The 23,880-nt window shown below is 38.8% G+C and overlaps 1 long non-coding RNA gene and 1 pseudogene across 1 annotated transcript; both read left to right on the top strand.

The window, feature by feature from the left end:
• LOC107787651 (proline transporter 2-like) overlaps window positions 1-23,880 on the top strand; it is a 58,577-nt pseudogene that overhangs the window by 16,569 nt on the left and 18,128 nt on the right.
• On the top strand, window positions 12,350-22,407 carry LOC107787653 (uncharacterized). The gene is made up of 3 exons (XR_001648451.2): window positions 12,350-12,506; window positions 20,332-20,402; window positions 22,101-22,407. It is a non-coding gene; the product is annotated as an uncharacterized LOC107787653 (long non-coding RNA).

The following is a 23,880-nucleotide window of genomic DNA, read 5'->3' as shown; positions in this document are numbered from 1 at the left end:
TCCATATAATAAGATTGATTTATCCTTGCAATTTATTTTAAGTTTTAATCATCAACTCACAATTAAACAATTAAATTTAATTAAACATTAACTAAATCCTAATTTAACTAAATTCAACTCAACTAACTCAATTAGATTAATTGATATTATAGTTCATAATTTATATATTAATTAATTTAAATGCATTAATTTGAGTTCTATTAAGAACCATAAGTTCATAACTTAAGGTAGTTCGTTATTTATACCTTAAGTTCATAATTTATACCTTAAATTAATTTATACATTAAATAATTTAAATTCATTAATTTGAATTCTATTAAGAACCATAAGTTCATAATTTAAAGTAGTTCATAATTTATACCTTAATTCTAAATCTAATGTAGTTCAAACCAAAAACCCTAAAAAATTGTAATTTTAGGTAGTTTAATTCTAAATCTAAATCTAATGTAGTTCAAAAACCCTATTTAGTCATAGAAATCCTAAATAGACAAAAATCCTAAATAATTGCATAAGATTATATTCCGAAAATTAAAAATTAAAAAGCTAATAAGGTAGATTACTAACCTTGAAAAACAATGGCAATGGTGGTGCCGCCGAGGAGGAAAAATAGTAGTGGTGGTGGTGGCAGCGCAGCAGTGGTGGTGGTGGCGGCGCGGAACAGTGGTGGCGGCGGATGGGGGCTTAGGCATGAGAGAGAAGAGCAGCTTCGTTGTTTGGGAGTGGGTGACTTGATTTTGGGTGGGATTAGGCCAAAACTCTGTGGGGAAGGGAGATGGAAGGGAGATGGAAGGGAGATAGAGTGAAAAGATGAAAATGGGGAAGAAACCCGTCTAGTCTGGTCTAATTAACATATTTCTGACCGAATTTCGACCGATTTCGGTCGGTATTGTTAAAATAATGTTTGGCCTCACAAATACCGACTGAATTCGGTCGGAATTTCAATTTTAATTTTTTTTAAAATATTAATTTAATGAACATACCGACGGAAGTCTGTCGGTTTTAGTCAATTTATATAAATAGCATTTAAATAAATAATATTTAATGTTTAATTGATATATATATATCTGTGTGTGTGTGTGTGTGTGTGTGTGTGTGTTTTTAAATTACATTTATATGGACACTATGTATATATGTATATAGTATTTAATTGATTTAACATCCTAAACTGTAATATTCAATATTTAATTAATTCTGTATTTATATACATACACACACACACACACACACACACACACACACACACACACACATAAATATATGTATATATATGCACACACAGACACACATAATCTTGAATATTTTATTCTCGATCACCTTATTAGTACTTTGCTCGGATACTTCATCAGTGGATCAATTGAAAATTCAATTATATTCTATTAAAACTTACTATAACACATTTAAAAATAAAGTGTATAGTTCTATAAGATGTAGTGCTATATTAATACTTAAGTTTTAGCAACAACAACATATGAATATAGCATATATTAATATAGCATATGTTAATATAGCATTAATATGTATACATATGTTGTTATTGCTAAAACTTAAGTATTAATATACACTACAAGAAAATGGCTTATTAGCGACCACCTTTTAGCGACAGAGTTAAAATGCCATCCCTAAACGTACACATATTGCGTCGAGATTTTCTTGTGGTCCCTAATTCTTATATTTTATTTCTAAACTAACGAAGAGTGCAAAACCGTAATGACCCCGCCGGTCGTTTTGAGAGTTATAGCCCTGATCCCCTATTAATTGCTTCTCCTATATTTATTTCTGCTATTGTGACTTGTCGGGAGGTTTTGTTTTGATTTTTGGAGTGTTTTGGGACACTTAGTCCCTAAATGGAGGTTTAAGCCTTAGGATTTGGACCGTTGTCGGAACTGAGTGAAGACGACTCCGGAATGGAGTTTTGTCAGTTTTGTTAGCTCCGTTGGGTGATTTTGGACTTAGGAACGTGTTCGAAATGTGTTTTGGAGGTCTATAGCTCATTTAGGCTTGAAATGGCGAAAGTCAAATTTTTGGGGATTTTGACCGGTAGTGGACTTTTTGATATCAGGGTCGAATTTCGATTTTGAAAGTTGGAGTAGGTCCGTAATGTTGAATACGACTTGTGTGCAAAATTTGAGGTTAATCGGACGTGGTTTGATAGGTTTCGGCATCAGTTATGGATATTTGAAGTATTAAGTTCATTAAGTTTGAATTGGAGGGTGATTCGTGATTTTAGAATTGTTTGATGTGGTTTGAGGGCTCGACTAAGTTCGTATGGTATTTTAGGATTGGTTGGTATGTTTAGTTGAGGTCCCAGGGGCCTCGGGTGAGTTTCCGATGCCCAACGTATCGATTTTTGGACTTATGAGGTTGCTGAAGTTTTCTGGTGTCTGAGTTCTGGTTTCCTTATACGCGATCGCGTGGGGTGATCTGCGATTGCGTAAGCTAGCTGGGCGAGAGGATAGAATTGTTCTTCGCGTTCGCGAACAAGGGCATGCGAACGCATAGTGAAGTGAGGTGGTGCTTTACGAACGCAGAGACAAAGTCGAGTTCGAGTAGGGTTAAGTGGACCAAAGATGGGCCATGCGCTTTGCTCATCGCGAACGCGTGAGGACGTTCGCGATCGCGTGAGTCTGAGAGCTAGAGCATCGCATTCGCGTGGTGTTTTATGCGTTCGCGTAGAGTTAATTTCTGGGGCAGCTGTCATGACCTAAAATCCAACTAGTCGTGATGGAACCTAACCCATCCCGTTAGGTAAGCCAATTACCAACTAACCAATTTCAATGATAATTATTAAAGCAATTTAAGTGAATAAATATCCTGATCTTATACAATCCCCAAGAACTGGTAGTACAAATCATGAGCTTCTAAGAATAGAGTATACAAAGCGGAAATGAAATAAATACATAGTTTGTTTGAATAATACATAAACAGAGCTTTTATAAATCTAAGGTTACCCTAAACAAGAGGCAGCTACAACAAGAACACAGGTACATCTTCAAATCCCGCAACCATCGAGCACAGCAACAACAACAGCCAACATCTGCACGCAATGTGCAGAAGTATAGTATCAGTACAACCGACCCCATGTACTGAGTGAGTAACAAACCTAGCCGTAGGTTGAAAGTAGTGACGAGCATCCACCAAGGTCGGGTCCATAACCAATTGTCCACAACAATCCATAACAATATAAAGCAAATAATACCATAAGTAACTCAGGGATAAAATACTCATCCAAATAATGATTTCAAAAATAGTAGTTCTTTCTTTCAAATACATCAGTGAAAACCCAAATCGTTTGCCGAAGTTGCCAATAATATGAATAGTTTGAAAACAATAAATTTCTCCAAAAATCTTTTCAATAATAAATAATATGTTTCATTTTCCTTCCGGATAACCCGTGTAAAACAAATGCATCACTATGCCCATCTGTCAAAATGTGTGAGAAATCATGAATGATGTGATGTTGTACAGCATGAGAAAAAAATACATCTCTATGCCTATATGTCATGTATGCATGCCAATGCGATGCAACTCAGTGATAAAATCATAAACAGCCCCTCGGGCAGAACATCACTCATATACAGGTCCTCGGGCAAACCTCACAGTCACTCGTGCCACTCGGGCATACCTCACAATCACTCTTTCCACTCGGGCATACCTCACAATCACTCATGCCTCCCAGTCACTCAGCACTCGGAACTCAGCACTCGCACTCGGCACTCAGTAGGTACCTGCGCTCACTGGGGGTGTGTACAGACTCCGGAGGGGCTCCTTCAGCCCAAGCGCTATAATCTGCACAGATAACTCACGTACTGCACGGACAACTCACGTGCTGCACGGACAACTCACGTGTTGTATGGACAACTCACGTGCTATAATAATAAAGTATGCTGCAAGCGGGCAGCCCCGATCCACACTCATCCTCACAATCAGGCCTTCGGCCGATATCAAACATGTAGCGGCGTGCAGCCCGATCCCATAAATATACAACATGCTGCGGTGTGCAACTAGATCCCATAAATATCCTCACAAATCAGGCTCTCGGCCTTACTCAGTCATCAATCTCTCCAGTCTCTCGGGCTCACAATGTCATGAAAAATAGCCCAAAAATAATGATATTATGTATCAATAAATAACAACAGAGACTGAGATATGATATGCAATGAAATGAATATGATTGAGTATGAATTTTCAATTTAAAACAAATAATTCACAGCAATATGACCTCTGGGGGTCCCAATAATACTGGCACATAGCCTCAACATGATTTTTAATATACTTTTCAGCTCAATATCTCTAACTCATAAAACTGCATGAAAAATGCCAAGATTATTTAACTACAAATTCCACAGAAATAATTATGTCACAATTTCTATAGTGCACGCCCACACGCCCGTCACCTAGCATGTGCGTCACCTACCAACAATTTACAAAATACATATATTCAGGGTTCATACCCTCAACTCCAAGATTAGAAGAGTTACTTACCTCGAACAGGCCAAATCCAATGTCGAGCAAGCTAAGCAATGCTCCAGAAATTCCATTCTGCGCGTATCAACTTCCAAACGGCTCGAATCTAGTCACAATATTTTGACTCAGTCCACACAATTTATAAGAATTAATTCCATATCAAACCGCTAATATTTTCCATAAAATCCAAAATTACGCCCCAAAATCACTTGTGGGGCCCACATATCAAAATCCGATGAAACTCGTAAAATACGACAACCCATCCAATTACAAGTTCAACCATACTAATTTCACTCAAATCCGACTCCAAATCTATATTCAAACTTGAAAAATTCATTTTGTGACATTATAGAAATTTCCTTCTATTCCTCTTGAAGATTCAATAATCTTACACTAAAAATGAAGATTAATTCATGGAATATAATCACAAGGGAGTTAAGAACACTTACCCCAAGTTGCGTGAAAAATTTCCTCTCCAAAATCGCCCAACCCGAGCTCCAAAATCCGAAAATGGGTGAAAATGTTGAACCCTAGAATTTAAGGTTCTGCCCCAGCGATTTCCGCATCTGCGGACAAGATTTGTGCACCTGCACATTCGCTTGTGCGAGCAAAATGTCGCATTTGCGGACTCCAGTCGCCTGCCTAGTTTTTGCTTCTGCGTGCATCCATCTGCATCTACGCTCACACAGGTGCGGAATTTTCCCTCACACCTGCGACCAATGCCTCACAGCCTTTTGCCCGCATCTGCGCTCCTTCTCGCGCAGGTGCAATTGCGCACCTGCGAAGCATCATCCGTACATGCGCACCTCGCTTCAGCGCACCCCTGCTCGCACCTGCGACTACTTTTCCGCAGGTGCGATTACACCAGAAGGCTTCAGTTCCAGCAGTCTTCTAAATTCAAAAATCAATCTGTTAACCATCCAAAACTCACCCGAGGCCCTCGGGTCCTCGTCCGAACATACCAACAAGTTCCATAACATAACACGTGCCTACTCGAGGCCTCAAATCATACCTAACAACCTCAAAAATACGAACTACACACGGATTCAAGCCTAATAAATTTCCAAATTTCTAAATTCTACAAACGACGCCGAAACCTATCAAATCACGTCCGGTTGACCTCAAATTTTGCACACAAGTCACATTTCACACTATAGACCTATTCAAATTTCCGGATTCGGATTCCGACCCCGATATCAAAAAGTCAAACCCCCAGTCAAACTTTCCATAAATTCAACTTTCGGCAATTCAAGCCAAATTCCACTACAGACCTCCAAATAATTTTTCGGACATGCTCCTAAGTCCAAAATTACCATACGAAGCTATTGGAATAATCAAAATTCGAATCTGAGGTTGTTTACACATAAGTCCGCATCCGGTCACTATTTTAACTTAAGCTTTAAACCTTGGAACTTAGTGTTCCAATTCCTTCAAAAACCTTACTGGACCCGAACCAATTACCCCGACAATTCACACAACAACTGTAAAGTACAGTTTGAGAAGTAAATGGGGAAACGCGGTTGTAATACTCAAAACGACCGGCCGGGTCGTTACATTCTCCCCCACTTAAACATACGCTCGTCCTCGAACGTGCCAAGAGTTGTTTCCAAGCCATCAAATCACTGTTCCATCTTACCACACACGTACCCGGGGGTGAACCCACGTCACCCTATCCCACATAGGCTTGACTACACAATGCAACTGAAAATCATTAATTTAACCTTAGCCTATAAACGTTAGAGTTTAATTTCCAACCTTTAAAATTTCTTTCAAGACTCAAATCTTACATTTTCACACTGTATAAGTCCTCACAATATCCATACTCTACTACTGCCCTAATACTTCCATCAGCTTAACAAAAAATTCTTCTCAAGCTCATACAATGCCAACCATAAAAATACCCCAAATCATCCGCTAAGCTCGCAATCCTTCTCTTGACACTCAAGTCAACTTTCTGAACCAGATTCAAATTCAACTCTCCACACATACACCTCCACTCACATTAGAAGGAACACACCTACGTAGATTACTCTCCAGGAGATAACCCACCTCCCTAGCCTCAAATTGGCATCTTGTTATATATTTTCGCAGCCATAATTTCTACGCAATCACTAAATCTTTCCAAGTCCAAACTTATTAACAAAACACGAGAATTTAGTCTGTCCCAAAATTTAACAATGTGAAATATCCTTCAAAACATTCGTACTCGAGACTGTACGTCACATCAAAACGAAAATCAAGCACCCAATGGACTTTTTTTTAGTTTTCACAGAAATGCTTCTCGTCATATTCAAATCGTCTTAACACATCCCGCAGTTACATCATACCCATCACATTGCATTCCACTGCTCATCGAGCCACAAATTCCACTGTAGGATCATTACCAGACATATAAGTCAAATTGTACGAGTTACAACTAAAGCTATCGAGCTTAAACTACGGTCTAAACCTGGCCTCAAGTCCTCCAGACTTGCCCATCACCAGAACACAGAATACACATCTCCAACATCGTTCATGGAATCATATTCTGGCGATGCACAGCTGATACTGAGCGCTCATGTGCGCATACGAATACATGGAAGGAATTCAAAGAGTTATATTTCAAGTTGAATCAATCTCGCACGATAAGGAAAGAAAGATGGGAAGTATATATATCCTAAATGCCCTGTAGCCTCTCGAAGATAAGTATGGTCTTCATCATACCGATCCGCAAGACTCTACTAGACACTTGCTCATGACTTGTAGAACCTATGAACCTAGGGCTCTGATACGACATTGTCACGACCCAAAATCCAACTAGTCGTGATGGCACCTAACCCATCCCGTTAGGTAAGCCAATTACCAACTAACCAATTTCAATGATAATTATTAAAGCAATTTAAGTGAATAAATATCCTGATCTTATACAATCCCCAAGAACTGGTAGTACAAATCATGAGCTTCTAAGAATAGAGTATACAAAGCGGAAATGAAATAAATACATAGTCTGTTTGAATAATACATAAACAGAGCTTTTATAAATCTAAGGCTACCCTGAACAAGCGGCAGCTACAACAGGAACGCAGGTACATCTAAAAATCCCGCAACCATCGAGCACAGCAACAACAACAGCCGACATCTGCACGCAATGTGCAGAAGTGTAGTATCAGTACAACCGACCCCATGTACTGAGTAAGTAACAATTCTAGCCATAGGTTGAAAGTAGTGACGAGCTTCTACCAAGGTCGGGTCCATAACCGATAGTCCACAACAATCCATAATAGTATAAAGCAAATAATACCAGAAGTAACTCAGGGATAAAATACTCATTCAAATAATGATTTCAAAAATAGTAGTTCTTTCTTTCAAATACATCAGTGAAAACCCAAATCGTTTGCCGAAGTTGCCAATAATATGAATAGTTTGAAAACAATAAATTTCTCCAAAAATCTTTTCAATAATAAATAATATGTTTCATTTTCCTTCCGGATAACCCGTGTAAAACAAATGCATCACTATGCCCATCTGTCAAAATGTGTGAGAAATCATGAATGATGTGATGTTGTACAGCATGAGAAAAAATACATCTCTATGCATGTATGTCATGTGTGCATGCCAATGCGATGCAACTCAGTGATAAAATCATAAACAGCCCCTCGGGCAGAACATCACTCATATACAGCCCCTCGGGCAAACCTCACAGTCACTCGTGCCACTCGGGCATACCTCACAATCACTCTTGCCACTCGGGCATACCTCACAATCACTCTTGCCACTCGGGCATACCTCACAATCACTCATGCCTCCCAGTCACTCAGCACTCGGCACTCGCACTCAGTAGGTACCTGCGCTCACTGGGGGTGTGTACAGACTCCGGAGGGGCTCCTTCAGCCCAAGCGCTATAATCTGCACGGACAACTCACGTGCTGCACGGACAACTCACGTGCTATAATAATAAAGTATGCTGCAGGCGGGCAGCCCCGATCCACACTCATCCTCACAATCAGGCCCTCGGCCGATATCAAACATGCTGCGGCGTGCAGCCCGATCCCATAAATATCCTCATAAATCAGGCCCTCGGCCTCACTCAGTCATCAATCTCTCTAGTCTCTCGGGCTCACAATGTCATAAAAAATAGCCCAAAAATGATGATATGATGTATCAATAAAAAATAACAGAGACTGAGATATGATATGCAATGAAATGAATATGATTGAGTATGAATTTTCAATTTAAAACAAATAATTCGCAGCAATATGACCTCTGGGGGTCCCATTAATACTGGCACATAGCCTCAACATGATTTTTAATATACTTTTCAGCTTAATATCTTTAACTCATAAAACTACATGGAAAATGCCAAGATTATTTAACTACAAATTCCACAGAAATAATTATGTCACAATTTCTATAGTGCATGCTCACACGCCCATCACCTAGCATGAGCGTCACCTCCCAACAATTTACAAAATACATATATTCAGGGTTCATACCCTCAACTCCAAGATTAGAAGAGTTACTTACCTCGAACAGGCCAAATCCAATGTCGAGAAAGCTAAGCAATGCTCCAGAAATTCTATTATGCGTGTATCAACTTCCAAACTGCTCGAATCTAGTCACAATAATTTGACTCAATCTACACAATTTATAATAATTAATTCCATATCAAAACCGTAATATTTTCCATAAAATCCGAAATTACGCCCCAAAATCACCCGTGTGGCCCACGTCTTGAAATCCGACAAAACTCACAAAATACAAAAACCCATCCAATTACAAGTTCAACCATACTAATTTCACTTAAATCCGACTCCAAATCGGTATTCAAACATGAAAAATTCATTTTGTGACATTATAGAAATTTCCTTCTATTCCTCTTGAAGATTCAATAATCTTACACCAAAAATGAAGATTAATTCATGAAATATAATCACAAGGGAGTTAAGAACACTTACCCCAAGTTGCGTGAAACATTTCCTCTCCAAAATCGCCCAACCTGAGCTCCAAAATCCGAAAATGGGTGAAAATGTTGAACCCTCGAAATTAAGGTTATGCCCTAGCGATTTCCGCATCTGCGGACAGGATTTGTGCACCTGCGCATTCACTTGTGCGAGCAAAACGTCGCATTTACGGACTCCACTCGCCTGCCCAGTTTCCTCTTCTGCACGCATCCGTCCCCATCTGCGCTCACGCATGTGCGGAATTTTCCCTCGCACCTGCGACCAATGCCTCACACCCCTCTGCCCGCATCTGCGTTCCTTCTCGCGCAGGTGCGATTGTGCACCTGCGAAGCATCTTCCGCACATGCGCACCTCGCTTCACCGCACCCCTGCTCGCACTTGCGAGCTCGCACCTGCGACTATTTTTCCGCAGGTGCGATTACACCAGAAGGCTTCAGTTCCAGTAGTCTTCCGAATTCAAAATTCAATCTGTTAACCATCCGAAACTCACCCGACGCCCTCGGGTCCCCGTCCGAATATACCAACAAGTTTCATAATATAACACGAACCTACTCGAGGCCTCAAATCATACCTAACAACCTCAAAAATACAAACTACTCACGAATTCAAGCCTAATAAATTTCCAAATCCTACAAACGACGTCGAAACCTATCAAATCACGTCCGTTTGACCTCAAATTTTGCACACAAGTCACATTTCACACTACAGACCTATTCAAATTTCCGGAATCGGATTCCGACCCCGATATCAAAAAGTCAAACCCCCGGTCAAAATTTCCAAAAATTCAACTTTCGGCAATTCAAGCCAAATTCCACTACGGACCTCTAAAAAAAATTCGCACACGCTCCTAAGTCCAAAATCACCATACGGAGCTATTGGAATCATCAAAATTCGAATTCGAGGTCGTTTACACATAAGTCCGCATCCGGTCAATATTTTAACTTAATCTTTAAACCTTGGAACTAAGTGTTCCAATTCCTTCAAAAACCTCACTAGACCCGAACCAATTACCCCGGTAATTCACACAACAACTATAAAATATAATTTAAGAAGTAAATGGGGAAATACGGTTGTAATACTCAAAACGATCGGCCAGGTCATTACAGCAGCAAAGTTATTCTTCGCGATCAAGAGGCTATTTCCGCGATCGCGATTAAGGAATCACTCGGCAATATTAAACATTTCAAAAATGAGGGTTTGGCCATTTTTATCAAAACTTGAGTTTGGGAGCTCGGATTTGGACAAGATTTTAGGGAATATTCAGAGACATCGATTGGGTAATGATTTTACACTTGATTTTAGTTATATCCCATAAATCTATCATTAATTTCATCATTTAATTTCCGATTTGGGTTGAAAATTAGGAAAAATGGGAAGAAGTTCTTCAACTAAGATTTTTGGGTTTTGATTGGGATTATGACATCGGATTTGGATAATTTTGGTACGAGTGAACTCGTGAGTGAATGGGTGTTCATAATTGGTGACTTTTACTCGATTCTGAGATGTGGGCCCGTGGAAGATTTTTAGGGCAATTTTCCAATTTCTTGCTTTAGCTTTGAATTCGTTAATTAGATTAATTCTTATAGTTGTATTTATGGTATGTAATTGATTTTGGCTAGATTTGGGCCATTCGGAGCCGGATATTCGTGGAAAGAGCACTGTTACGGATTGATTGATCTTGGTTTGAGGTAAGTGGCTTGCCTAACCTTGTGTGGGGGAAATCCCCTTAGGAGTTGGTACTAATTTTACTATGTGAACGCCGTGTACGCGAGGTGACGAGTGCGTACACGGGCTAATTTTTGAAAAACCCAAATTTTACTGAGAAATTCCATGTTTTCACCTTAATTGAATATACTAGCATGCGTAGTTACCCTGTTAGCTTATAATAACATGTCTACATGCCTTATTTGCTTAATTGAACTCTTTGCAGCATGCCTATTGAATTCCTGCTTCTTTCCCGACTTGTACTTAGTCTAGACTATAGATTTCTCTTGTTGTACTTGTCGTTTGTAATTTATTGCGCTGTGTTACTTTGGGACTACGGGACGGTATCTCGAGAGATCCCCCTGCATATTTATTTTTGGGACTACGGGACGGTATCCCGAGAGATCCCCCCGTATATTTACTTTTGGGACTACGGGGGTACCTCGGGAGTTGTCCATGCATATGTACTTTTGGGACTATGAAACGGTATCTCGGAAGATCCCATGTCGCTTAATTCCATGCATTGTTATGTTATATCGCTGTGTTTTCTTTTTGTTAAATTCCAGTATCTTATTATACTGTTATATTTTCCTGCTTTATTTATTATATACCGGTGGGCCTGACCTGACCTCGTCACTACTCGACCGAGGTTAGGCTCGGCACTTACTGGGTACCGCTGTGGTGTACTCACGCCCTTTCCTGCACATGTTTTTTGTGTGCAGGATCCAGGTTCCTTTTACCAGCCTCATCCTTAGTTGCAGTTGTTATTGTTTCGGAGAACTTAAGGTACATCTGCCTGTGCCCGCAGATCCTCGAAGTCCCCCTCTATTCCCCTATGTTGATTCTTCTCTTATTTCTATAGACACTGATGTATAGAATAGTTATAACTTCGTTGAATCTTGTGGCTTACGGTGTTCCGGGTCTTGGGAATGTCATGTATATTTCGAGAGTTGATTATTGTATATGCCGAGCGGTATCTCAATTGCTTATTAAAATATCTGTTACTGTTAGTTGTTAAATTTTTATGTTTTTCATTTCATTTCCGCAAGTGTTAGGCTTACCTAATCGTAGAGACTAGGTATCGTCACGACGTTTCACGGAGGGAGAATTTGGGTCGTGACAAAAACTTGATCACCGAAAGAATAAAGATCTGGTCCCTATATTTTGCACCAATATAAAAAATTTCTATTAATTAAACCTCCCGCGTGTCCCTTCAAACATCCGATAAAAAATTAGATCAACCCCCACCCCCCACCCACTCCTTCTAGTTTTCCCCCGAAATGAAACCCTAACAAATCACTATTCCAAATTTTTCTCGAGGGTTGTCTCACGACGCGTTTATCTGAAGTGGCTGAAGACTCACAAACCGGCGATGACAAGAGTTGTCTATATGAACATGTATGTCTCTATCTTTCTTTCTTTCTTTCTCTTGTTTCTAGGTTTAAAACCAAAAACTTTCTTTCTTACTGAATAATGATTGTTGAGTATGACGATCTTCGGTGCCGATTATATTGAACACTGATGGTTGATAGGGTTTCATTCAAAGCTGGGGCGTGGTGGGCAAGGAGGATGAAGAATAGTAATATTTCCCCGTAGTTGTTATGTTCGTGAGAGTAAAAGAATATAGGGAACAAAAGTGTTTCTCTTTTGAAATTTCATTTTGAATGCAAATGTGTGAACATTAATTTGTATTCTAAGGATTGTGAGAAAAACAATTAAATGTTGATTAAATTTACTTTTATATAGTAAAAAAAGATGTCAGTTTTTATTAATCCAGAGGTAAAAGGAACTAAAAAATAAAAGATCTTTAACCAAAATTATCTAATATCTTTTGGTGTTTCTAAAGCAATAAACTAGTTCATATGCCATCTTTTCCGCCAAGATTTCCCAAATTTTCCTCTCTCTTTTTTATATCGGTCCAAATTTTTCTTTAAATTGTAAAATGTGAGACAACTTTGTAGAGGAAGTAAGAAAAACCAAAATCACTATATATGAACGACCACATTGATATAAAGAAGCCCATTAGTGTTCTAAGAACTTGTTTAGAGGACTAAGGCAATATGGGAATAGGTTGTGACTGTGGCCTTTGCGATAAGGTAAATTGGTTCAATTCCTTGTCAAAAAGGGAGAATTAGTAGAATTTTGTTGACCCATTAGGTGTTTTAATTCATTTATTCATTCTAGATATTCATGTTTTTTATTTTTAGATTTATATAAGCAGTGTGGTGAGGATAATGATGATTGAATGGGGTAATTCTAATGTTGTATTTAAAATAGTTATATCTGGTAGCTTATATATACTATTCACTTCTTAAAAGTTAAACCACAGCTAAGCAAGTAAAGGGCTTTAACTACCTATGATGTGTTGTGTTAGGAAAGGAAAGTACTCCCTGCTAACTGGTTTTCTAGGTACCGTTTAGTTCATTCGTCTTGTTTCCTGTTGTGAAAACATTAATTGGCAAAACACCTTTGAAAACTTAGTGCATAATGAATCAATTTATTGTGAGAGATGGAATAGACATGTGATGACCCGATAGGTCATCTTATATTTTAGAACCTAATTATGTATTTTGAGGTCTCAAAAATCTCATTTTAGCATTCTTCGATTTGCATGCGCAGTCCGGGTGTTCTTCCAGAAGGCTTATATGTTAAAAACTGATAAAAATAAGAATTTTACCATTAAAAATTCATTTAAGTTGACTTCGGTCAACGTTTTGAGCAAACGGATCCGGATCCGTATTTTGATAGTTCCGGTAGGTCCGTATCGTAATTTGGGACATGGGCGTATACCCGGAATTGAATTCCGAGGTCCCTAGCTCGAGATATGGAATTTTGATGAAAAATTAAAAGTTTGAAAGTTTAATGATTTTTAGAATTGACTGATATTTGGTCTTGTCGATACCGGGTCTGTATTTTGATTCTAGAGCCCGGTACAGATCCATTATTATATTTATGACTTGTTTATGAAATTTGGTGAGAAACAGAGTTGATTTGACGTGATTCGGACGTTCAGTTGTGAAAATAGAAGTTTTAAAGTTTTCTTGAAATTTTCATTTGATTTGGTGTCTAATTCGTAGTTCTAGGCGTTATTTTGGTGTTTTGTTCGAACGAGCGAGTTCGTATGAGGTTTTTGGACTTGTGTGCATAACTGGTTTGGAGCGCGGAGGGCTCGGGTGAGTTTCGGATAGGCTACGAAAGCTTTTTGCACTTAGAAATATGGTTTTTTTGTGCTTTAGCTGTTATCTAGTGAGTTCTTCTTCGCGTTCGCTAAGGTACTATCGCGAATGCAAAGATTAAACTTGGCAGGGTGATTTTCTTAATCGCGAATGCGGTAGCTGGGTCGCGAATGGGAAGCAATGGGGGCCTTACTCTTCGCGAACGCGAGCAGCTTCTCGCGAATGCGAAGCTTTAGGGACCTGGGGGAGGGGTCAATCATTCTTCTACGCGAACGTGAGCATGGGCTCGCAAACGCGAAGGCCAGGGGGAGCAGCCTTCACGAATGAGAAGGAGGACTCGCAAACGCGAAAGCCACTCGGGCTGCTGCTCATCGCGAACGCAGAAGGCCCTTCGCGAACGCGAAGAAGGCCTGGTGCCAACCAGGTTACTGTTGGAGATGACGGAGTTTTGACGATGCAGGGTCGTGTTTGTGTGCCTAATGTGGATGGACTTCGTGAGTTGATTCTTGAGGAGGCCCATAGTTCCCGGTATTCTATTCATCCGGGCGCCGCCAAGATGTATCAGGACTGGCGGCAGCATTATTGGTGGAGGAGGATGAAGATGGATATAGTTGTTTATGTAGCTCCGTGTCTAAATTGACAGTAAGTAAAGTATGAGTATCAGAGACCTGGTGGTTTGCTTCAGCGGATAGAGATTCCTGAGTGGAAGTGGGAACGTATCACTATGAATTTCGTTGTTGGACTCCCATGGACTCAGAGGAAGTTCGATGCAGTTTGGGTCATTGTGGACAGGCTGACTAAGTCAGCGTATTTCATTCCTGTGGCAGTTACCTATTCTTCGGAGCAGTTGACAGAGATTTATATCCGCGAGATCGTCCGTCTTCACGGTGTGCATGTGTCTATCATTTCTGACCGAGGTACGCAGTTCACCTCGCACTTCTGGAGGGCAGTACAGCGTGAGTTGGGCACGCGGGTTGAGTTGAGCACATCGTTTCATCCTCAGATGGACGGACAATTCAAGCGCACTATTTAGATCTTGGAGGATATGCTCCGCGCATGTGTTATAGACTTCAGAGGATCATGGGATCAGTTCTTTCCCCTTGCAGAGTTCGCATACAACAATAGCTACTAGTCGAGCATTCAGATGGCTCCCTGTGAGGCATTATACGGTAGGCAGTGCCGGTCGCCAGTTGGGTGGTTCGAGCCGGGGGAGGCTCGGTTGTTGGGTACAGATCTAGAATAGGATGCCTTGGATAAAGTCAAGATTATTCGGGATCGACTTCGCACAGCTCAGTCCAGGCAGAAGAGTTATGCCGATCGCAGAGTTTGTGATGTTGCATTCATGGTCGGTGAGAGAGTGTTGCTTCAGGTATCACCCATGAAGGGTGTAATGAGGTTCGGAAAGAAGGGCAAGTTGTGCGCTAGGTATATCGGACCTTTTGAGATTCTGGAGAGAGTGGGAGAGGTGGCTTACAGGCTTGCGTTGCCACCGGGGTTATCACCAGTTCATCCGGTGTTCCACGTGTCCATGCTTTGGAAGTATCACGGCGATCCGTCCCACGTGTTAGATTTCAGTTCTGTCCAGTTGGACAAGGATTTGACTTACGAGGAGGAGCCGGTGGCTATTCTAGCCTGGCAGGTTCGACAATTGAGGTCTAAGAGTTATTCTTCAGTTCGAGTGCTGTGGAGATGTCAGCCCGTTGAGGCAGCTACTTGGGAGTCCGAGTCAGATATGCGGAGTAGATATCCACATCTTTTCACCAGTTTAGGTACTTTTTTATGTCTGTTCGAGGACGAACGGTTGTTTTAGAGGTGGAGAATGTGATGACCCGATAGGTCATCTTATATTTTAGAACCTAACTCTATGTTTCGAGGTCTCAAAAACCTCATTTTAGTCTTCCTCGATTTACGTGCGCAATCCAAGTATTCTGCTGTAAGGCTTATATGTTAAATACTGATAAGAATAAGAATTTTGCCTTAGAAATTCATTTAAATTGACTTTAGTAAACGTTTTGAGCAAACGGACCTGGATCCATATTTTGACGGTCCCGGTAGGTCTGTATCGTAATTTGGGACCTGGGCGTATGCCCGGAATCGAATTCTGAGGTCCCTAGCTCGAGATATGGAATTTTGATGGAAAATTAAAAGTTTGAAAGTTTAATAATTTTTAGAATTGACTGATATTTGGTCCTGTCGATACCGGGTCTGTATTTTGGTTCTAGAGCCCGGTATAGGTCCATTATTATATTTATGACTTATCTGTGAAATTTGGTGAGAAACGGAGTTGATTTGACGTGATTCGGACGTTCGGTTGTGAAAATAGAAGTTTTCTTGAAAATTTCATTTGATTTAGCGTTCGATTCGTAGTTCTAGAAGTTATTTTGGTGTTTTGTTTGCGCGGGCGAGTTCGTATGAGGTTTTTTGTCACGACCCAATTGGAGGGTCATGACTAGCACCCGGGCCATACTTACCGAGCACCAACGTACATTTTATCTAACCTTCCTTATTATCTTTAAGGGCCGACGAGATCAATATAAATGGTAAACATGGATCATGAACAGCCAACAATGAAAGATAATGGCTTGAACATACATAACATGGGACGACAAGACTGTCAAGAAACTATATATAAGATACGAGCTACCACGCTGCCATGAAATACTATACAACAAAAATCAGCCGACAAGGCATTCCAAACCATACATGAGTCGACACCTGTCTATGAGCCTCTAAAAGAACATAAGTGCTGCAACATTGCCAGAACAGGGCCCCGACATACCCATAATGTCTATAACAAAAATGCATACCAAGACCACGGCAAGTCCGGAGAAGGGATCTCACCAATAACCGTTGAACTGGGCAGCCTACTGTGGTGAGGGGGCTGCGTCTACCCGTCTATCAGGACCTGCAGCACGGCATGCAGCGTCCACAAATAAAAAAAATGTCAGTACGAATAAAGTACTGAGTATGTAAGGCAAGAAAGCATAAGTAAGAACAGTATTGTAAACAAAGATAGGGGATATACAACATGTGACATCTGGGTACCTCTGAGGGCTATTGACATGAAATGCATGATACATACATATATATATACATAAACTTTTAAAACATATGCCTCTGTGGGCATCATCATCATCATATTGTACCCAGCCGTAATAGGCTCGGTAAAAAATACCCGGCCATCATAAGACTCGGTAGAATCGTACCCGGCCACGTGAAGCTCGGTAAAACCCAACTGATCAGTGGTTGCACAATAGGTGCCATAGCCGGCTGACTATAGCGCGGCTCGGTAGAGTAAAATAGATACATATATATATATGATGCGTGCTGGACTCATTGAAATCACATTTTGAACCTTCCGGAGTGACGTAAGGTTGGTATCCTCCGTACACGTTATTAGGATTAACTCTTCGTCAAGAATCTTATAAGAATCAGGAAGTACCAACAATATTGATAACATAAGAATAAGAGATGTAACATCAACATCAATCGTTCCATAAGAAGGTCAACAATGTAAGTACTTTAGCTTCGAAGAGTAGAGTATCTTTGGAAGCTCATTCATTACTTTATGTACAATCGGAGTCGTGCAAAAGAATGAAGGGGGATAGCCTCACATGCCTTGTATATACTGCCCAACCTCAAGCTATGCAAATGTCATGACTCCTTAGTCTACAATAAGACAAATGACACTATCGTAATCGTTTAAGCATCATAACTATTATGTATCGACCGCAACCTATTTTATGATGAAACGGACAGAACTTTCCCTATTTATATGACTTCCCACAAGTCAAGGCAATCACCAAACAGCCCAAACAACATCAACAATAATCATATTGAGCCTCCCAAAACAGTCCACCAACCAACCTAAAGTTTAAGTAAAATTATAAACGTAAGTTGCGACAACTTTTATCGACTTTTGTTTCATAACTCGCTTGACTTTAAGACTTATGATACGGATATTATATGATTCAAATACATTAAAACATGACCTCTTGGGAAAATTAAGCACCTCTAGTTTTACCCGAAAATACGGGTTACAACATCCTTGATTCGTTTAACTTCTAATAATTATTAACCACTCTTATACACCCTTGTATCGTTTAAGACCAATAGGATTAATTTCTTATCATCTCAAAGACAAGCTCTTCTCGGATTTACGTTGACTAACTTACGGCATGATCTAAGGTACACGAATTTAGGTTGTAACATTTTTGGACTTGTGTGCATAATTGATTTGGATCCCCGAGGGTTCGGGTGAGTTTCGGATAGGCTACGAAAGCTTTTTTCACTTAGAAATCTGGTTTTTTTGTGCTTCAGCTGTTATCTGGTGTGTTCTTCTTTGCGCTCCTGACGGTACTATCGCGAACACGAAGAGTAAACTGGGCAGGGTGATTTTCTTAATCGCGAACGCGGTAGCTGGGTCGCGAACGCGAAGCAATGGGGGCCTTACCCTTCGCGAACGCGACCAGCTTCTCGCGAACGCGAAGCTTTAGGGACCTGGGGGAGGGGTCAGTCATTCTTATATGCGAACGCGAGCATGGGCTCGCGAACGCGAAGGCCAGGGGGAGCAGCCTTCTTGAACGCGAAGGAGGACTCGCAAACGCGAAAGCCACTCGGGCTGCGGCTCATCGCGAATGCGGCAGGCCCTTCGCGAATACGAAGAAAGCCTGACGCCCAAACCTTAAAACATTTCAAAAACGGGATTTTACCCATTTTTCATAAACCCTCCATTAGAGCTCGGCCTAGGTGCGATTTTGAAGAGAAAACTCAACATCAAATCATAGGTTTGTACTCTTTAACTCATTTTCTTCCATTTCTATCATCACCCATTAAATTCCTAGCCCTAATCTTTATTCTTTCATGGTAGAAAACTAGGGATTTAGGAAGAATTGGGGTTTTTTGTAAATTTGGGGATTTAGACCTCAATTTGGGGTCGGATTCCGAAACTAATTATATAATCGGGCTCGGGGGTGAACGGGTAAATGAATTTTGGTCCGAACCTTGGGTTTTGACCAAGCGGGATCGGGGTCGATTTTTTGACTTTTTGAGGGAAAGTTTGGAGAATCTAAATTTATGCAATGTAATTGATTTCTTTAGCAATATTTGATATTATTGAGTCATTTGTGAATAGATATGAGTGGTTTGGAGGTGGATTCTAGAGGAAAAGTGGTATTTGAGCATTGAGTGGCCTTTGGAGCAAGATAAGTGTTGTGGTTAACCTTGACTTGAGGGAATAGGACTTGTTTGTCTATTTGCTACAGGTTTAAATATTGGAGAACAACATATATGTGAGGTGACGAGTACTTATGCATTGTAGTCGGGTTAAAGCATGCGGGCGGGGTTTGGTTTCTTGCAATTATTGCTTCCTTTATTCATATTATCCATGTTTAGACTAGTATTATTAAATTGATCATTTTTATCATGTTTACGGATCTTCTGGTGATAATTGAGTATTGACTCTGAAGTTGAGGTTGATATTGTGGAACCAAATGTTGAAGTAAGGCTTGTACTTGTTATTCTATCTCCATGTTGTTATTTGTTCATTGCATAGTGGTAAGGGAGAGTGTTAATGCACGAAAGGTGATGTCGTACCATATAGTGAGTGTTAATGCACGAAGGGTGATGTCGTGCCATATTATGAGTGTTAATGTACGAAGGGTGATGTCGTGTCATATTATGAGAGTTAATGCACGAAGGGCGATGTCGTGTCGTTTCTATTGATTTTATGGTGAGGTTGAGAGTAAAAGCGCGAAGGGTGATGCCGTGCATTTTTTCTTTACTATGTTTACTTGTTCTTATTGGTTCATAGTATATCGGCTATTCAAGTTACCATTATGTTGTAGTTCTCTATCTCGTATTCCCCTCAGCATGTTCCTCCTCCCAATAGTACATGTTTAGTTGTTATTTGTACATATACTGTTAAATTGCACAGGTTTGTTATGTAGGTGCCTTGTCATAGCCTCGTCACTACTTCGTCGAGGTTAGGCTCGATACTTACCAGTACATGGAGTCGGTTGTACTGATACTGCTCTTTGCACTTCCAGTGCAGATTTTGGTATTGGTCCCAGTTGATCGAGAGGTGTAGCAGCTCGGACTAGTTCATCGGAGACTCAAGGTAGATCTATTGGCGTTCGCAGACCTTGAAGTCCCCGTCTATCTTTTTAGTTTTTTTTACTGTTTCTTTCATTCAAACAGTTGTATTTCTTTCGAACTTTTACTTGCAGTAAATCCTAGAAGTTCGTGAATTGTGACTCCAGATCCGGGTGGTAGTAATTAATGAAGTTTTTATATTATTCCGCACTCGTTGTATTTCATTTTAGCTTATTTGCTGTTATTTACTGAATTGAATAAGGATTGGCTTAATAATTCTCTAACTTCGGCTTGCCTAGCAAGTGGAATATTAGGCGCATAGGGCATCGATTCCATTCCATAGGACACTATTACATGGGTAGTATTCTAAGGTTAATGATGGAGTACTAAAATTATTTTTTGTAGATGGGTAATCTTGAGGTGTTTACTTGGTTCAGCGTTAAATTAGTATGGACGTACATTTGAAGATTCCTGTATTTCTTTAATGTATGTTTTCTTTAACCAATGTAGTTAGCTTAGCAGATCTTGTAGCTAGAGCTTCCTAAAAAATCAACAAAATCAAGAAATTTAGAAAACCTAAATAGTTGATGACTTTGGTCTTTTGATATTTCTATATATGTTCTTAAAATTAAATTAGTTGATATTGAGGTGAATGCGAAGTATTTCGTCTTTGAACCCAGAGACAAGGGATAGATTTGTAAGCTTCGACTCATTTGTTCTTTTTCAAATATTTTTTGTTCCCAGGTTCTAATGTTGCTCTATTAGCACCAAAATCCTTCAATCCAGTGAGAGTACAATAACATTTAGACTGTTGTGATTTTCATGATTTTGTTGATCTTTTTCAAATAAATGGTTCTTAAGGAACATCTTCTGTTGGAGTTCTTAGGTTAAGAATGATGTTAGAAATATACAACAATTATTTTATTTGAATAGAAACATATGTGGAGAATGATTGGTGGTCTTTTGAGAAAGGCAATAACATTGATGATTTCTGTTTCATCCTTTCAGATTATGTAATGTCCTTTATCTTGAGCTATCACTTATGCAATTTGATTGATATCTAGCTTTTAGATTTTGAAAGGATGTAGTTGGAGTATATATGAAAATTACATGCTTTGAAGGAGAGGGAAATATGCAATATGCGTGTGTTCCTCTCCATTGTTATTATCTCTCAGAGTGGACTGTTATTTGTCATGACTTGAGTGATATTAAAGTTTGTGAACAAGATTTATACCTCAATGAATAGTTGGAAAGTAAAGTATTTGAGTTGTTTTAGGAAAGAAATATTTTTGTCTGTTTGAGCTGCTATGCAATTGTGTACAATGTCTTGTTCATGTACATGATTCTCTATATGTAAAGAAATTACTTCCTTGAATGTTAGAACATGCTTCTTTGAAAGATAGTAAACTGTGTGGTTAATTCTTCGTAAGTAAGATGTGCTCTTGCTGGAGAAATAGACAATTTAGACATTGGGATACTTGTATGCTATTATGATGTCCTAAAGATGCTCTAGTTGGAAATTTTGATGATCCAAATATTTTATTTTCATGCTTATATGAATTAGCTGAACTACTATAACTCACTGGTACCTTATTTCATTTGAGTATTGTGGAGTATTTCATCCAAATGGAGAATTACTGAAAATATTTTATGTATAGTAAATTATTTCATTTGGATTTATTTTCGGGTTGTATAGGCTAATATGTGTTGTTAATAAGTGCAGGCACAAGATAAATGTCCAAATATATCCAAACAGCAAGGTGTTGAACACAAAACACGAAAGTTTATCACCCTAATGGAGACATGAAAAATACCGACAACAGTAATTTACTTCGACAAACAAAGTCCACATCAAGATGCTACACCAGCAGGAATTTTGAAATGTATTAGACAAACTTGTATAGCGAGGATATTTTGATAGTTGTGGTATGTAAAGTGTGAATTCTTAGAAATATGTAGGAGGTAAGGTATATGCCCCCCTCCTTGTATTTGACATGTAATTGAAATTTCCATCAAGGTCTTAGTGATTTAACCTTGATGAGTATATATATAAAAGCTTGGTTTTATTGATAATTATGTTGTATTAAGCTGATTATCATTGTTGCAAATTGTATAATATTTTGGGGATAAATTGGATATGAGAGGCTTAGCAATCAGGTTTTTGGTCCTTAAAAACTTTATAGGACCAGTACAAACTGGTCACTAAAAAAATATAAGCACCAAATGTGTCTTTGTCTAAGACCAGAAATGTGGTCTGTAAAAGTGCTTCTAGGACCAGAAGTATACCGGTTGTAAAAACTCTTTAAGGACCCGCTACTCAACTCGTCGTTATTGACTTTTAGAAGCGGAGCCTATAGCGACTGGCGGCGACCAGATTTTACTAGTCACTATTGACCTTTAGAGACCAGAATTGGACTATTAGGGACCAGTTTTCTCGTCCCTAAAAACTATTTTTCCTGTAGTGATAGCTTTTATATATATATTAATACTTAAGTTTTAGCAACAACAGCATATGTATACATATTAATGCTATATTAACATATGCTATATTAATATATATTATATTCATATGGTGTTGTTGCTAAACTTAAATATTAATATAGCACTACATCTTATAGAACTATACACTTTGTTTTTAAATGTGTTGTAATAAGTTTTAATCGAATATAATTGAATTTTCAATTGATCCACTAATAAATTATCCGAGCAAAGTACTAATAAGGTGATCGAGAATAAAACATTCAAGATTATGTGTGTGTGTGTGTGTATATATATATATATATATATATATATATATATATATATATATGTGTGTGTGTGTGTGTGTGTATGTATGTATATATATATAATTAAATATTGAATATTACAATAGGATGTTAAATCAATTAAATATTATGTACATATATATATATATATATATATATATATATATATATATATATATATATATATATATATAGAGAGAGAGAGAGAGAGAGAGAGAGAGAGAGAGAGAGAGAGAGATAAAAGTAAATTAAAAAAAATACACACACACACACACACACACACACACACACACACACACACATATATATATATATATATATATATATATAAATTAACTAAAACCGATCGACTTCGGTCGGTTTATTCATTAAATTAATAATTTAAAATTTTTAAAATTGAAATATCGACCGCATTCGGTCGGGATAATTTAATTAAAACTTATTTCGTTTGGTAAATTATATATATATATAAATTTGTTATATTAAAAAACCAATTGCCTTGGGCGGGAAAGAATAATTCTAAATATACCGACCGATTTCGGTCGGTTATTTTAAAGTTTTTAATTAAAACTTATTTTGATAGATAAAATGCAAGTATGACCATGTCTTGGTCAAAGATTGACCAATTTCCAACCGAAATCGGTCGGAAATTGTATATCTTTGTTGTGGGACCACTATTTTCATTGTCAAAAATATTTTCTTTGACTTTTGCGACCAATTTACTTATATTCTGACCAA

This window comes from Nicotiana tabacum, chromosome 13 (genome assembly GCF_000715075.1).
Source record: "Nicotiana tabacum cultivar K326 chromosome 13, ASM71507v2, whole genome shotgun sequence".
Taxonomy (NCBI): domain Eukaryota; kingdom Viridiplantae; phylum Streptophyta; class Magnoliopsida; order Solanales; family Solanaceae; genus Nicotiana; species Nicotiana tabacum.
The sequence above is the reverse complement of the archived record's forward strand: the minus strand, read 5'-3'. Positions and strand labels throughout refer to the sequence as shown.